General features: G+C 33.6%; 3 long non-coding RNA genes across 5 annotated transcripts; 1 reads left to right on the forward strand and 2 right to left on the reverse strand.

Annotated features, from left to right (window-relative positions):
• Window positions 1-3065: 3065 nt before the first annotated feature.
• On the reverse strand, window positions 3066-17420 carry LOC110938213. The gene is made up of 3 exons (XR_004890966.1): window positions 17379-17420; window positions 16955-17021; window positions 3066-3155 (listed from the first exon to the last, which is right to left on the reverse strand). It is a non-coding gene; the product is annotated as an uncharacterized LOC110938213 (long non-coding RNA).
• LOC110935359 lies at window positions 3598-12132 on the reverse strand. 3 transcript variants are annotated; one of them, XR_002589070.2, is made up of 4 exons: window positions 12015-12132; window positions 11434-11500; window positions 4661-4727; window positions 3598-3848 (listed from the first exon to the last, which is right to left on the reverse strand). It is a non-coding gene; the product is annotated as an uncharacterized LOC110935359 (long non-coding RNA). The 3 variants fall into 3 exon arrangements; XR_002589073.2 differs by lacking the exons at window positions 11434-11500; window positions 12015-12132 and adding an exon at window positions 5242-5359; XR_002589072.2 differs by lacking the exons at window positions 3598-3848; window positions 4661-4727 and adding an exon at window positions 10411-10621.
• LOC110938209 lies at window positions 14231-14865 on the forward strand. Its single transcript, XR_002591279.2, has 3 exons — window positions 14231-14325; window positions 14686-14753; window positions 14833-14865. It is a non-coding gene; the product is annotated as an uncharacterized LOC110938209 (long non-coding RNA).
• Window positions 17421-17772: the final 352 nt, after the last annotated feature.

The raw sequence follows: 17772 nt of genomic DNA on the forward strand, positions 1-17772 counted from the left end.
TTTTAAGTGGTACTGATGCGGTTACGTAAACATTCAAATCGCTCAAGAGTACTAATGATTTTATTCAAAAGATTCATATAACCCGAAATCAAAAGCTTAAAGCTTGCAATGTTTATTAAAATATCAAAAGTCCCCTAACAATTGAATCCTAAATCTTAATATATAGCCTAGGATAAATATGATAAAATGGAAAATTCAAATTTCAAATAAAAGATAATTGAGTCCCTCATGCTCCTTCGTCATAATCCCTTGTTAACTTTTGTTAACTTTTTGCTAATCGTGTTTTTAAAATGCTTTCAAGAGGACTTTTTGAAATTAAAAAAAAAAAAAAAAAAAACTGAAATTTTCCTCCATCACTATACTTAGACTAATATTGTACTCAATGTGTAATATTTTTATAGAAGGCATAAAAATCTTAAGTTTTCTCCTCATTCTCATACTTGAGGTCAACATTGTCCTTAACGTATAGTGTGTTGGATAGAGGCTTTCAAAACGCAATGAATGTGACATGACTTTTCCCCCAAGAATTCACACGGTCAAAGTTTACAATTACAATCCACTTATTAAGACCATGGGGTATGGTTTGGATAGTCCCCAAAGGGACCACCCGCCGCGTCACTGCCACATAAGCGAGACCTAAAGGGGATGGACCTACGGGGTGGGGGATGAACCTCTTTATATATATATATATGCATGTAGAGGTGTGTGTGTGGGAGAGAGGCTCGTGGCCATCGGCTTGTAGAGGACGGAGGAGCCGGACCTGGGGACAGCGCCGGAGCAAAGGGGTGGGGAAGACGGGGCGGTGAGCAAGGACGGGCCGGGGGACGAGCCCCATACCCCTCGCTCTAATAACTACTAATCAAAGTTGAGTATAAGAAATGTTATTGGTTTTAAGGGTCCCATCCCATGCTACATCCGAACGCCACACAACATGATTGAGGATCTGACATGACTTATGAGACTTTTAAAAAGGACAAGGAAATGATTGCTTGGTAAAAATTTATAAATCTAATTGTATGTATAAGATTGAGACACCTCACTTACACAAATTACACAAATCAAATGGAAATATGACGAATCAAAAATACTTATAAATGTTATATTCATTATGTAATCCTTATTTCTTATGGTGCACATAAAAGAAAGACTTAGATTGATTAAATATATAGGTGTTACTAGGTTATCACCCGCGAACTTCGCGGGTAGAAACAGTCATTAAATAAAATAAAAATACATGTTTTCGAACATAATTTTTTTATAATTGTTTTGAATTGAAAGTTGTAGTCATTGGGTTGCAAGTAAGGTCAGAAACTTCGGGCAAGAACCAGAGGCAGAAACTTGCCTCATTGAATGACCCAAGAAACAAAAAAAAAACTTTTATTTTTTATAATAAAATATACGCATGGAGTTGTTCGAACCTACAAAACAAACTCATTTAATTAAATTTAGAAATTAATTAAAGGTTTACATAAGAAAATATAAACAACAAAAACTTTATTCATTAAATATACATTATAAATTTTTTTAACAATCATGACCAATCGAAATATAACAAATTAATAACATGGATATTAACATAGTGTTGATTATTTCCATTTTCAAATAATCACTTGCTTATTAAGAAAAAATCCATTAACTTTAAAGGCATTAAACTGACTTGCTAATGGTATTTATTCATACCTAATACGATACGCTAATCAATAAATAAAACACACACACTAAAAAACCATTCAAATAATAATGTTGAGTAAATCATTCAAAACTCTATCCAAATGTATGCCATTTAGTACTCAATGGTAACAAAACACACAACAAAGTGAAACAATCATGCTGCCTCCTGCAATTGAGGTGCCTACATAAAGATGTACTGCAGAAAACATAGATTAAACTAATCGCTCTTAACACGATACATTTTTCGTATAAAATGAACAAAACTTAATCTTCCAAGTACCTCAAATGGTTTGCCGGATCGTTCAAAATCCAGTATGTTTAGAGCAACTTCACAGCTCTATGAAACAATCGGCTCTGGATCTTTGGAGAATTCCTCAAGTAGAGATATACACTGGTCATCTACAAAAATGGTTTATTAAGGTCAAAAACATAAAGTTTTTCATAAAAGTGTCCCGAGTCAATCCAACAGAGCCGTTTTGACCCTAAAAACCATATTTGACTACCTACCCAACATAGTCCATTTTCCACCAAATGTTATTAAAAAGTATAGTAGATTTTAGAAGCATGGTTACCTTATATTTTTTGTTTTAAAAAATGTGGCAACTCTCTCTCTCTCATTTTCTTTGTGTTAAATTGTTTTTTTTTTCCTTTTCCTTTCAGTTTTTCGTTCAGTATATAATTCAGTTTATAACAACCTCTCATTTTTTATACTTAAATGTGAATCTAATAAGTTCTGTTCAAACTTATTTGTCTACAATCAACAAAATCTCATATAACCAGCAATTTCATGCGCAATCAAAGGTGTCACAATCAAACACAGACATCAATAAATCTACACACTTTCTCAAAACATAATCTCTAACATCACTAACCTGTATCAAAAATTCAAAACCCTAACTAATGTGTTGTGCACTCACTAATATCTGCTACACACGTCTCACTTATTCATCTTCACAACTTCAAACACATCTTATCTAATACCTTATGCCAATCAACAAAATCTCATATATCAATCAGCAATACAATGCACAATCAAAGACCTCACAATCAATTTCAAACATCAATCAATATACAAAATTTCTCAAGACACAAAGTCTAATATCACTAACCTGATGCGCTACTGCTCAATAATGTGTCGGTGCCATGAAAAACTTCATAACCCTAACTAATGTGTTAACTTGCCAAGGCTCAAGGTTGTATCTTATTCCAATGTTGTTTGTCCGACGCATCGTCCCAAATCTAACAACCGAGTCAATCAAACTATTAGCTAAAAAATTAAAATAATGATTGAGTTCAAAATTTAAAATTTAAAATCTGAAAATCAAATCACTAATATCTAATCTCGTAAATCAAGCAAACTTATTAAGAAAGTCTAACCTTGCCAAGCAAAACCAACCGATATGGTACCAATTTCCAGCCATAGCAAGCATATCTCTGTCCAACATAGTTGCAGCCAAAAACTCCGGACCATCCAAAATAAACACCTAATGAATCAAAATAAAAACACATAAACCTTGAATATTACTCAATTTATGACTACTATCCCACAAAACAAAACTTTGTCAACAAATTATACTAACTTATGCAATGGTAAACCATAAAAATAACAAATTAATTTAGATGATTAGCCTTGCAGAAAACCCAAATCGGGAAAGTTTACCTGAATCGTTAACGAAAAAAATCACACTCAGATTGGGTTACCCAAGCGGATATTAATCACTGGATTAAGATCGGGTATCAAACATAAGAGCACACATGAGTTGACTAACGGAACAAAATGGTGAGGAGAAAAACATACATCAGTGAATTGAATAGAGATCAATTTCCCATAGGATCCCATTTAAGATATATAGATATATAGATATAGATAAAAAACGGTGCAAGTTATACCTTTCCTTCAACTTCTCATAGGATCTTGTAAGACCCAGCTTATTTTACCAAATTTAATAACCTAAAAACCTTGCATTTAACGCCAAAATGACGACTTTACAAAAACTTTCATAGTTTAACCCAAAATTAACATAACCTTCGTGTATTGTTGTTACAAACCACATACAAGACAGTAACTACCATTAATTTACATAGTTTTTAACACAAAGTTTGGATGCGGAAGCGTTCTTAAAATGTGTGTGTTCGGTTCGATTCATTTGCTTGATCTTCATCCTTTTTCTTGGTACCTGTGAACTAACATTTAAAACAAGCATTAGTACTAACACTCTTGGTAATTACGTATTCGAATCAGGTCCGATCACGGATTCGAGAAAATGATCAAAACAACTTTTGTCAAACAGGGCTCCACCGTAATTTACGGTGTCACCGTAAATTACGGTGGCTTCTGGTCATTTGGGATCTACCGTAACACAGTAGAGACTCACCGTAAATAATTTCAGGCCACCGTAAATTACGGTACTACCGTAATTTACGGTAGACTCTGCACATCTCTCCCTAGTTTAAAATGCAGTTTTCTTGCTGATTCGCTATGAGTCGAAACAACACAAATTCGCATAAATTGCTGCGCGGCTGAGCTAGTACTTCATACTTGTTTTGGTTTATATCATTACTCAACTATTCTTGAGCGGGCATGCTTACGAAATCAACTTACACCCTAGATTACAAGACATAATATTTGGTTGTTTATACTATTTTCATGCATCGGATATGCACCTTAGCTCCTTTATTAAGAACAAGATTTCTTAATTTGGGTATGGTGTTCGTTACACGGCATACTTATCATGTAATTCACGCATTGTGTAATAAGGTCATGCTTCATGCTTATTACCATAACTTGTTTGACCCGTTTGGGTGTTAAACTTACACACCATTTCGGATATGTAAGATTTCATGCATTTTCACTCGTTTTGACCCATTTACTTGTTTAAGGCACTAATCATATTCGTGACGTATTGGTAAATCTTGGTCGTCGTGTTTCAAAATTGACTACATAAAACTAACAATAAGGTATAATGTAACGAAACGATAAATTTCGTACCTTTAGAGCGCGCCTTTTCCTCGTGATTTCCCCTCGGCTTGTCCGCTAGAGGAACCGGACTCTTTGCCTAGAAAATTCAGTTTTCACAACATGTTTAGAACTCTTTTCATGACCATAATCACATCATTATGGACCATTATCAAATCTGCGTTTTTATCCAAATTTTAACATTTAAGTCCTCACTTAGGCATTTCTACAAACACCTAGCGGGTCAGATTTTTCCACCTTCATAAACAAGTTCGTGACTTTAAGATTTGCCATCAAATTTCACTATAATAGCAATTTTGCATACAATTAGTATCAATATCACTGGAATTACTTCTTATAATGAAATTTATACTAGGATTACACTCAAAATCCTAATATTCATCATCAACATACAAAACCCATAACTTAACATTTATGGATTCATGGAATTTTCCTGAATTAGGGCATGATTTCACCTATAGTTGTCTAGGTTTTAACCCTAGACACTATTTCATCTTTAATCTAACTAATTACTATCATGCATCAAATAAATTTCAAATTTTGCTAGATTCATGAGAATTTCAAGTAGTGAATTCTCACAAAATTTTACATACCTCTAGACCCTCTCGCGATGAGGAACACGATTCTAAGCTCGGATTTTGTTTTGGTTAGGATTTGAGCCTTCAATTTGCAAGAAATGGTAATGTTAGGGTTTTGGATATGGGGGTCGCCCCTTTTCTCTGCTTCTGTCGACCAGACCACCAATTTTTGGTGTGTTTGGTTTTGATTTTGTTACTATTAGTAATAAGAGTTTCATTTTTGACAAGTTTAGTCCCTTGACTACCATTTTCTCTAGTTTCAAGTATTTTAACCATAATATGAGTTATTTCTAGACTAGAACTTAACTAGGTTAAGTTCTTAATTGGTAATTTCTTGTTTATTAATTCCTTGAACTTTATAATATACGGGTTTACGTTTTTGGGGTGTTACAAGTCCACCCCCCTTAAAAGGGGTTTCGTCCCCGAAACCGAATTACGTACCAAATAATGTAGGGTAGAGACGCCGCATCTCCTCTTCGGATTCCCAAGTAGTGTCTGACCCTTTTCTGTGGTCCCACTTAACCTTGACTTGATTTATCACTTTGTTCCTCAAGCTTTTCTCTTTACGATCTAAAATCACAATCGGTTTCACCGCATAGTTGAGACTGTTATCCACCTCGATATCATCGTAGTGGACATGAGTGGTCTCGTCGGCCAAACATTTCCGGAGATGTGATACGTGAAATGTGTTATGAATCCCACTCAATTCTTCGGGTAATTCAAGTCGATAAGCTACCTTACCAACTCGTTCAATGATTCTAAATGGCCCAATGAATCTCGGGCTCAACTTTCCCCTTTTTCGGAATCTAATAATACCCTTCCATGGGGAAACCTTTAGCATGACCATATCGCCAACTTGGAACTCGATTGGCCTATTTCTTTTGTCTGCGTATGCCTTTTGTCGGTCTTGAGCCGCCTTTAAATGTGTCCGAACTATGTCAATTTTCGCATTTGTAGCTCGGATTACATCAGTTGGTGCTAGCCCTCGCGGGCCCACCTCTCCCCAACATACCGGAGTCCGACACTTTCTACCATATAATAACTCATACGGGGCCATTTTAATGCTCGCGTGATAGCTATTATTATACGCGAATTCGACCAAGGGTAAATGGACATCCCAACTACCCCCAAAGTCAATAATGCAAGCCCGTAGCATATCACCCAATGTTTGTATTGTTCTTTCGCTCTGCCCATCCGTTTGTGGATGGTAAGCAGTGCTAAGGAACAATTTGGTTCCCATCTGTTCTTGGAATTCACGCCAGAATTTCGAGGTAAACCGAGTATCTCTGTCTGATACAATGGATATCGGTACCCCATGCCTTGCTATGATTTCATTGGTGTATACCTCCGACATTTTCTCAGATGTATAGGTTTCACGAATCGGAACAAAGTGGGCGCTTTTAGTTAACCTATCCACGACCACCCAAATAGCGTCAAAACCACGACTTGTTTTAGGTAGTTTAGTCAATAGGTCCATCGTGATTTGCTCCCATTTCCAAACCGGAATTTCTAACGGTTGGAGCTTACCATACGGCTTTTGGTGTTCCGCTTTGACTTGTAGGCATGTCAAGCATTTTTCCACATATTTCACAGTGTCTCGCTTCATTCCGGGCCACCAATAGTTTTGCTTCAAGTCATGATACATTTTGGTCGCCCCCGGGTGAATGGAATAACGGGATTTATGAGCTTCATCAAGGAGAAGCTTCTTAACACCACATGTGTTGGGGACCCAGATTCTATTAAAACGAGTTCTTAGGCCGTGACTGCCCACTTCAAGGTCTTTAACTTGACCAATAATTCTTTCCTTTTTCCAGTTTTCCGCCTTTACAGCTTCATCTTGTGCTTCTCGAATTCGTTCTAGTAAACTTGAAGTCACAACCAGTTGCATTGATCGTACCCGTATCGGGGCATAATCTGTTTTGCGACTCAGCGCATCGGCAACTACATTGGCCTTACCGGGGTGGTAATGTATTTCGCAGTCATAGTCCTTGACGGTTTCTAACCACCGCCTTTGCCGCATGTTTAATTCCTTCTGGTCGAAGAAATATTTCAAGCTTTTATGGTCGGTAAAGATTGTAAACTTTACTCCGTACAAGTAATGTCTCCATATCTTTAAGGCAAACACCACCGCCGCCAATTCTAAGTCGTGAACCGGATATTTATTTTCATGAATCTTCAATTGCCTCGAGGCATAGGCGATAACCTTGCCTCGTTGCATTAACACGCATCCGAGCCCCAATTGAGAAGCGTCCGAGTAAACCACCATGTCTTCAGTCCCTTCCGGTAAGGTCAGTACCGGAGCGTGGGTCAACTTTTCCTTGAGTGTTTGGAAAGCTTCCTCTTGCTTAATGCCCCACACAAACTTTTCCTCCTTACGAGTTAATTTGGTCAAGGGTAAGGCAATTTTGGAGAAATCCTGTATGAATCTCCGATAATATCCCGCAAGCCCTAAAAAGCTTCGGATTTCCGAGGGATTTCTTGGAGGGCTCCATTTTGTCACAGCTTCTATCTTTGACGGATCTACTAGTACTCCATCAGCACTAATAAGATGCCCAAGAAACTGTACTTCCCGTAACCAGAAAGCACACTTCGTGAATTTTGCATACAGCTTCTCTCGTCTAAGTGTGTCTAATATCTCCCGCAAATGACACACGTGCTCGGCTTCACTCTTTGAATATACCAGAATGTCGTCGATAAATACAATTACCGACTTATCTAGCATGGGTTTGCAAACCCGGTTCATGAGGTCCATGAAAGCCGCGGGCGCATTGGTCAATCCGAAAGGCATTACGAGGAATTCATAATGCCCGTACCTCGTACGGAAAGCCGTTTTGGGTACGTCCTCCTCCTTGACTTTCAATTGGTGATAACCGGATCGGAGATCAATTTTGGAAAACCAACTTGCTCCTTGCAGTTGGTCGAATAAATCGTCGATTCTTGGAAGTGGGTATCGATTCTTCACCGTGAGTTTGTTTAACTCCCGGTAATCGATACACATGCGCATACTGCCATCTTTCTTTTTCACGAATAAGACTGGTGCGCCCCACGGAGACACACTCGGTCGGATAAATCCCTTGTCAAGAAATTCCTGAATTTGAGACATCAATTCTTGTAACTCCGACGGTGCAAGTCGGTATGGCGCCTTGGCCACGGGTTTCGCGCCCGGAATCAACTCGATTCCGAACTCTACCTCCCGTTCTGGCGGTATCCCCGGTAGTTCTTCCGGAAACACGTCTTCATAATCTCGCACGACTGGTACATCCCCAATTTTGAGGAGTTCCTTTTCCGTTTCGCTCGCATATACCATAAAGGCCTTGCATCCATGTTTCATGAGTTTGCGAGCTTCTAACATTGAGCATATCACCGGGTTACCTCCCTTTTCTCCATATATTGTAACTTGTTTTCCGCTAGGAGAAGTTAGTTTTATTTCCTTTCGGAAACAAACCACTTTTGCGTGGTAACGGGATAGCCAATCCATTCCCACTACCACTTGGAATTCTCCCATCGACATCGGGATCAAGTCTATTGCATATTCCTCGTCATCAATATTCATCGTGCAGTTTTTACATACATCACAGACAATAAAGCTTTTATTATTACCTATCTCTACCTCTAAAGGCATAGGCAATTTTGTTAGAACAAATGAGGGGTGTCGAATAAACCCATATGAAACAAAGGATTTATTCGCACCAGTATCAAATAACACACGTGCGGGAATTGAATTTATAGTGAATATACCTGAGACCACGTCAGGTTCGACCTTTGCTTCAGCAGCGGTCAATTGAAAGGATCTTGCTTTGGCTTTTGCGGCTTCACCTTTTGAATCTTGCCCTTCATTCTTTCCCGCCAACTCTGGGCACTCTGATCTTTTGTGACCCGTTCGGTAACAGTTATAACAAACGGTCACTTTTTCCGGGCATGATATAGCCATATGTCCCGTTTTTCGACATATAGGACATGGCTTATCCTTGAAGCGACATTCACCTTTGTGATTCTTGCCGCAGATTTTGCAACTTGGCGTACCGCTCTTTGCGTCTGATTTCTTTGATGTTTCATTCGTTCTTGCCTTCTTGGTAGGGCTTGGATTTATATCCTGTGCCCTTCGTTCACCCCGCTCTATACTCTTCTTCAACTCAATCTCCCTTTCCCGAGCAGCATTGACAATCTCGGTAAGGGTCTCATACTTTGAAGGGGTTATGAACTCCCTATATTCAGCGCTCAGCATGTTATGGTAGTAATAGACTTTCTGTTCTTCGTTCGTGATCAGATCATCACAGAACTTCATTTTGTCCATAAACACCCCCGTGATCTTGTCTATGGATTCACCCTTGTGTCTGAGTTGCATGAACTCTTCCTTAATCTTGTTTATAACCGCTTTGGGGCTATGGTGTTTAAGAAACGGCGTCTTAAACTCCTCCCACGTCATGGCCTTAGCCGCTTCGTTTCCAATCTCTTTCTTCTTGTTATCCCACCAATCCTTCGCTTGACCTCTTAATTGACCCGTACCATAAGCTACGTAGTCATTTTCATCACAATGTGTTCTCTCGAACACTCCCTCGATATCGCCTATCCATCGCTGACACACGATTGGATCAACTTCCCCATTATAGATAGGCGGTTTACAAGCTATGAATTCCTTGTATGAACAAGGTTTTCGTTCCCCGGATTTTTCCTTTGCTAGATTTGAATTATCTTCCAGCTTCTTGATTCTTTCTTCTACCACTGATAAAACCGTATTTTGGATTTTATCAATGAAATTCGACAAGCTGTTTTCGATCGCCTTTCCAACTTCTTCGGCAATCACTATTCTCATCTGTTCGGTGACTCTTGGCACCGCATCTCCGTCACCTCCGCTTGCCATCTTTGATACTGAAATGTTTACATATATCGTTAAACATTTCATTTGTAATACATGTTTTACTTGTTTTGATTTGATCAAGTTCGCAACTTGACTCAATCATTCTTGTCTCATGCTTTTCTCGTGTTTGAGTGTGCTTACACACTCTTTTCCATGTATATTCGTTTGTGAATTATTTCTATACTTCTAAATTCTACTTAAGCAATAACTCTTACCGGATGTTGATCAAGCTTGAACCGAACACTTATTGGCAACCTTAAGCTCTGATTACCAACTTGTAAGACCCAGCTTATTTTACCAAATTTAATAACCTAAAAACCTTGCATTTAACGCCAAAATGACGACTTTACAAAAACTTTCATAGTTTAACCCAAAATTAACATAACCTTCGTGTATTGTTGTTACAAACCACATACAAGACAGTAACTACCATTAATTTACATAGTTTCTAACACAAAGTTTGGATGCGGAAGCGTTCTTAAAATGTGTGTGTTCGGTTCGATTCATTTGCTTGATCTTCATCCTTTTTCTTGGTACCTGTGAACTAACATTTAAAACAAGCATTAGTACTAACACTCTTGGTAATTACGTATTCGAATCAGGTCCGATCACGGATTCGAGAAAATGATCAAAACAACTTTTGTCAAACAGGGCTCCACCGTAATTTACGGTGTCACCGTAAATTACGGTGGCTTCTGGTCATTTGGGATCTACCGTAACACAGTAGAGACTCACCGTAAATAATTTCAGGCCACCGTAAATTACGGTACTACCGTAATTTACGGTAGACTCTGCACATCTCTCCCTAGTTTAAAATGCAGTTTTCTTGCTGATTCGCTATGAGTCGAAACAACACAAATTCGCATAAATTGCTGCGCGGCTGAGCTAGTACTTCATACTTGTTTTGGTTTATATCATTACTCAACTATTCTTGAGCGGGCATGCTTACGAAATCAACTTACACCCTAGATTACAAGACATAATATTTGGTTGTTTATACTATTTTCATGCATCGGATATGCACCTTAGCTCCTTTATTAAGAACAAGATTTCTTAATTTGGGTATGGTGTTCGTTACACGGCATACTTATCATGTAATTCACGCATTGTGTAATAAGGTCATGCTTCATGCTTATTACCATAACTTGTTTGACCCGTTTGGGTGTTAAACTTACACACCATTTCGGATATGTAAGATTTCATGCATTTTCACTCGTTTTGACCCATTTACTTGTTTAAGGCACTAATCATATTCGTGACGTATTGGTAAATCTTGGTCGTCGTGTTTCAAAATTGACTACATAAAACTAACAATAAGGTATAATGTAACGAAACGATAAATTTCGTACCTTTAGAGCGCGCCTTTTCCTCGTGATTTCCCCTCGGCTTGTCCGCTAGAGGAACCGGACTCTTTGCCTAGAAAATTCAGTTTTCACAACATGTTTAGAACTCTTTTCATGACCATAATCACATCATTATGGACCATTATCAAATCTGCGTTTTTATCCAAATTTTAACATTTAAGTCCTCACTTAGGCATTTCTACAAACACCTAGCGGGTCAGATTTTTCCACCTTCATAAACAAGTTCGTGACTTTAAGATTTGCCATCAAATTTCACTATAATAGCAATTTTGCATACAATTAGTATCAATATCACTGGAATTACTTCTTATAATGAAATTTATACTAGGATTACACTCAAAATCCTAATATTCATCATCAACATACAAAACCCATAACTTAACATTTATGGATTCATGGAATTTTCCTGAATTAGGGCATGATTTCACCTATAGTTGTCTAGGTTTTAACCCTAGACACTATTTCATCTTTAATCTAACTAATTACTATCATGCATCAAATAAATTTCAAATTTTGCTAGATTCATGAGAATTTCAAGTAGTGAATTCTCACAAAATTTTACATACCTCTAGACCCTCTCGCGATGAGGAACACGATTCTAAGCTCGGATTTTGTTTTGGTTAGGATTTGAGCCTTCAATTTGCAAGAAATGGTAATGTTAGGGTTTTGGATATGGGGGTCGCCCCTTTTCTCTGCTTCTGTCGACCAGACCACCAATTTTTGGTGTGTTTGGTTTTGATTTTGTTACTATTAGTAATAAGAGTTTCATTTTTGACAAGTTTAGTCCCTTGACTACCATTTTCTCTAGTTTCAAGTATTTTAACCATAATATGAGTTATTTCTAGACTAGAACTTAACTAGGTTAAGTTCTTAATTGGTAATTTCTTGTTTATTAATTCCTTGAACTTTATAATATACGGGTTTACGTTTTTGGGGTGTTACAGTATTTTTTTTCAAAAATTAATAACATATGTTCTGGATGTTTATGGTTTGTTTTTCTCATGGTAAACCCTCAATCTTTTGTGACAATTGGACTCGAATTGTTCGTCGACCAAAACAGGTTAGTTCAGTTTTGTTGGTGTTGTTTGTTTTTTGATATGTATAGTCTTTCTTTTTTATTTTTGTCTTTAGGCGTTAATTTGAAATTTTATGTGATTATCTTTTGAAGTTCTTATGGTTTGTTTTGTGAGTTATAATTTTTTGTATTTAGTTATAATTTTTGTATTTAATTAGTTTTTAATTCTTTAAATATGTCTTTAATTTCTTTTTAAATCTGTTTTTGTTTCTATAAATAGATTAGTGTTGTTAAAGATGATTTTTGTATTCCAAATTATGATTCGGTTTCTGTAAATAGACTTTGTATCTATAAATAGATTACCGTTATATTTTTTAAACAATGGTTACTTCCATTGCAGTTATGGATCATGAAAACAATGCTCCTTCGTTGTTAAAGTTCATTGAGGACTATGATCCTATATTTTTCGAATTGTTCGTCGACCAAAAACAGGTTAGTTCAGTTTTGTTGTTGTTGTTTGTTTTTTGATATGTATAGTCTTTCTTTTTTATTTTTTTCTTTATGTGTTAATTTGAAATTTTATGTGATTATCTTTTGAATTTCTTATGGTTTGTTTTGTGAGTTATAATTTTTTGTATTTAGTTATAATTTTTGTATTTAGTTAATTGTTAATTATTTAAAGATGTCTTTAATTTCTTTTTAAAGTTGTTTTTGTTTCTATAAATAGATTAGTGTTGTTAAAGATGATTTTTGTATTCGAAATTATGATTCGGTTTATGTAAATAGACTTTGTTTCTATAAATAGATTACCGTTATATTTTTTTAAAACAGTGGTTACTTCCATTGCAGTTATGGATCATGAAAACAACGCTTCTTCGTGTTAAAGTTGATTGGGGACTATGATCCTATATTTTTGGTATGTTTCTTAAGTTTTCAGTTTTGTGCACACAATAAGTTATTGCAACTTATATGTTTTTTTTTTTTGTTTCGATTGATAGGAAATACCGTATAATTTTACAACCTTATTGTGGGGAGAACAACTTCCATATGTCAATGTCTTAAAATTATTGATGATGATTTATCGTGAGTCATTTAGTTATAATTTTTGTATTTAGTTAGTTGTTAATTCTTTAAAGATGCCTTTAATTTCATTTTTAAAGTTGTTTTTGTTTCTATAAACATATTACTGTTGTAAAAGATGATTTTCGTATTCGGAGTTATGATTCGGTTTCTTTAAATAGACTTTGTTTCTATAAATATATTACCATTATATATTTTTTAAAACAATGGTACTTCCTTTGCAGTTATGGATCCTAAAAACAACTCTCATTCGTTGTTAAAGTTGATTGAGTAATATGATCCTATATTTTTCGTATGTTTCCTTAGTGATTTGATTTTTAAATTTTAAATTTTGAAATCAATCATTATTTTAAATTTAAATTTTGAAGTAAACCATTATTTTGTTTGATTTTAAATTTACAATTACGAAGTCAATTATTATTTTAAATCTAAATTTGAAAGTTTTCCATTAATGTGTTTGATTTTAAATTTCGAATCTATAAATTGAATTTAAATTTGAAAGGTTAGACTTTCCTAATAAGTTTGCTTGATTTACGTGATTGGATATTAGTGATTTGATTTTCAGATTTTAAATTTTAAATTTTGAGGTCAATCATTATTTTAAATTTAAATTTTGAAGTAAATAGACTTTGTTTCTATAAATAGATTACCGTTATATTTTTTTTAAAACATGGGTTACTTCCTTTGCAGTTATGGATCATGAAAACAACGCTCATTCGTTGTTAAAGTTGATTGAGGACTATGATCCTATATTTTTCGAATTGTTCGTCGACCAAAAACAGGTCAGTTCAGTTTTGTTGTTGTTGTTGTTTGTTTTTTGATATGTATAGTCTTTCTTTTTTATTTTTTTCTTTAGGTGTTAATTTGAAAATTTATGTGATTATCTTTTGAATTTCTTATGGTTTGTTTTGTGAATTATAATTTTTTGTATTTAGTTATAATTTTTGTATTTAGTTAATTGTTAATTCTTTAAAGATGTCTTTAATTTCTTTTTAAAGTTGTTTTCGTTTCTATAAATAGATTAGTGTTGTTAAAGATGATTTTTGTATTCGAAATTATGATTCGGTTTATGTAAATAGACTTTGTTTCTATAAATAGATTACCATTATATTTTTTTAAAACAGTGGTTACTTCCATTGCAGTTATGGATCATGAAAACAACGCTCCTTCGTTATTAATGTTGATTGGGGACTATGATTCTATATTTTTGGTATGTTTCTTAAGTTTTCAGTTTTGTGCACACAATAAGTTATTGCAACTTATATGTTTTTTTTTGTTTCGATTGATAGGAAATACCGTATGATTTTGCAACCTTATTTTGGGGAGAACAACTTCCATATGTTAATGTCTTAAAATTATTGATGATGATTTATCGTGAGTCATTTAGTTATAATTTTTGTATTTAGTTAGTTGTTAATTCTTTAAAGATGCATTTAATTTCATTTTTAAAGTTGTTTTTGTTTCTATAAACAGATTACTGTTGTTAAAGATGATTTTTGTATTCGGAATTATGATTCGGTTTCTGTAAATAGACTTTGTTTCTATAAATAGATTACCATTATATATTTTTTAAAACAGTGGTTACTTACTTTGCAGTTATGGATCCTAAAAACATCTCTCATTCGTTGTTAAAGGTGATTGAGGAATATGATCCTATATTTTTCATATGTTTCCTTAGTGATTTGATTTTTAAATTTTAAATTTTGAAGTCAATCATTATTTTAAATTTAAATTTTGAAGTAAACCATTATTGTATTTGATTTTAAATTTACAATTACGAAGTCAATTATAATTTTAAATCTAAATTTGAAAGTTTTCTATTAATGTGTTTCATTTTAAATTTCGAATCTGTAAATTGAATTTAAATTTGAAAGGTTAGACTTTCCTAATAAGTTTGCTTGATTTACGGGATTAGATATTAATGATTTGATTTTCAGATTTTAAATTTGAAATTTTGAAGTCAATCATTATTTTAAATTTAAATTTTGAAGTAAATAGACTTTGTTTCTACAAATAGATTATCGTTATATTTTTTTTAAAACAATGGTTACTTCCTTTGCAGTTATGGATCATGAAAACAACGCTCTTTCGTTGTTAAAGTTGATTGAGGACTATGATCCTATATTTTTCGAATTGTTCGTCGACCAAAAACAGGTTAGTTCAGTTTTGTTGTTGTTGTTTGTTTTTTGATATGTATAGTCTTTCTTTTTTATTTTTTTCTTTAGGTGTTAATTTGAAATTTTATGTGATTATCTTTTGAAGTTCTTATGTTTTGTTTTATGAGTTATAATTTTTTGTATTTAGTTATAATTTTTGTATTTAATTCTTTGCAGTTCAAAACATCTCTCTTTTGAACTTCAAAAGATAATCACATAAAATTTCAAATTAACACCTAAAGAAAAAAATAAAAAAGAAAGACTATACATATCAAAAAACAAACAACAACAACAACAAAACTGAACTGACCTGTTTTTGGTCGACGAACAATTCGAAAAATATAGGATCATAGTCCTCAATCAACTTTAACAACGAATGAGCGTTGTTTTCATGATCCATAACTGCAAAGGAAGTAACCCATGTTTTAAAAAAAATATAACGGTAATCTATTTATAGAAACAAAGTCTATTTACTTCAAAATTTAAATTTAAAATAATGATTGACCTCAAAATTTAAAATTTAAAATCTGAAAATCAAATCACTAATATCCAATCACGTAAATCAAGCAAACTTATTAGGAAAGTCTAACCTTTCAAATTTAAATTCAATTTATAGATTCGAAATTTAAAATCAAACACATTAATGGAAAACTTTCAAATTTAGATTTAAAATAATAATTGACTTCGTAATTGTAAATTTAAAATCAAACAAAATAATGGTTTACTTCAAAATTTAAATTTAAAATAATGATTGATTTCAAAATTTAAAATTTAAAAATCAAATCACTAAGGAAACATACGAAAAATATAGGATCATATTCCTCAATCAACTTTAACAACGAATGAGAGTTGTTTTTAGGATCCATAACTGCAAAGGAAGTACCATTGTTTTAAAAAATATATAATGGTAATATATTTATAGAAACAAAGTCTATTTAAAGAAACCGAATCATAACTCCGAATACGAAAATCATCTTTTACAACAGTAATATGTTTATAGAAACAAAAACAACTTTAAAAATGAAATTAAAGGCATCTTTAAAGAATTAACAACTAACTAAATACAAAAATTATAACTAAATGACTCACGATAAATCATCATCAATAATTTTAAGACATTGACATATGGAAGTTGTTCTCCCCACAATAAGGTTGTAAAATTATACGGTATTTCCTATCAATCGAAACAAAAAAAAAAACATATAAGTTGCAATAACTTATTGTGTGCACAAAACTGAAAACTTAAGAAACATACCAAAAATATAGGATCATAGTCCCCAATCAACTTTAACACGAAGAAGCGTTGTTTTCATGATCCATAACTGCAATGGAAGTAACCACTGTTTTAAAAAAATATAACGGTAATCTATTTATAGAAACAAAGTCTATTTACATAAACCGAATCATAATTTCGAATACAAAAATCATCTTTAACAACACTAATCTATTTATAGAAACAAAAACAACTTTAAAAAGAAATTAAAGACATCTTTAAATAATTAACAATTAACTAAATACAAAAATTATAACTAAATACAAAAAATTATAACTCACAAAACAAACCATAAGAAATTCAAAAGATAATCACATAAAATTTCAAATTAACACATAAAGAAAAAAATAAAAAAGAAAGACTATACATATCAAAAAACAAACAACAACAACAAAACTGAACTAACCTGTTTTTGGTCGACGAACAATTCGAAAAATATAGGATCATAGTCCTCAATGAACTTTAACAACGAAGGAGCATTGTTTTCATGATCCATAACTGCAATGGAAGTAACCATTGTTTAAAAAAATATAACGGTAATCTATTTATAGATACAAAGTCTATTTACAGAAACCGAATCATAATTTGGAATACAAAAATCATCTTTAACAACACTAATCTATTTATAGAAACAAAAACAGATTTAAAAAGAAATTAAAGACATATTTAAAGAATTAAAAACTAATTAAATACAAAAATTATAACTAAATACAAAAAATTATAACTCACAAAACAAACCATAAGAACTTCAAAAGATAATCACATAAAATTTCAAATTAACGCCTAAAGACAAAAATAAA

The sequence above is a fragment of the Helianthus annuus genome, chromosome 4 (genome assembly GCF_002127325.2).
Source record: "Helianthus annuus cultivar XRQ/B chromosome 4, HanXRQr2.0-SUNRISE, whole genome shotgun sequence".
In the NCBI taxonomy this organism is placed as follows: Eukaryota; Viridiplantae; Streptophyta; class Magnoliopsida; order Asterales; family Asteraceae; genus Helianthus; species Helianthus annuus.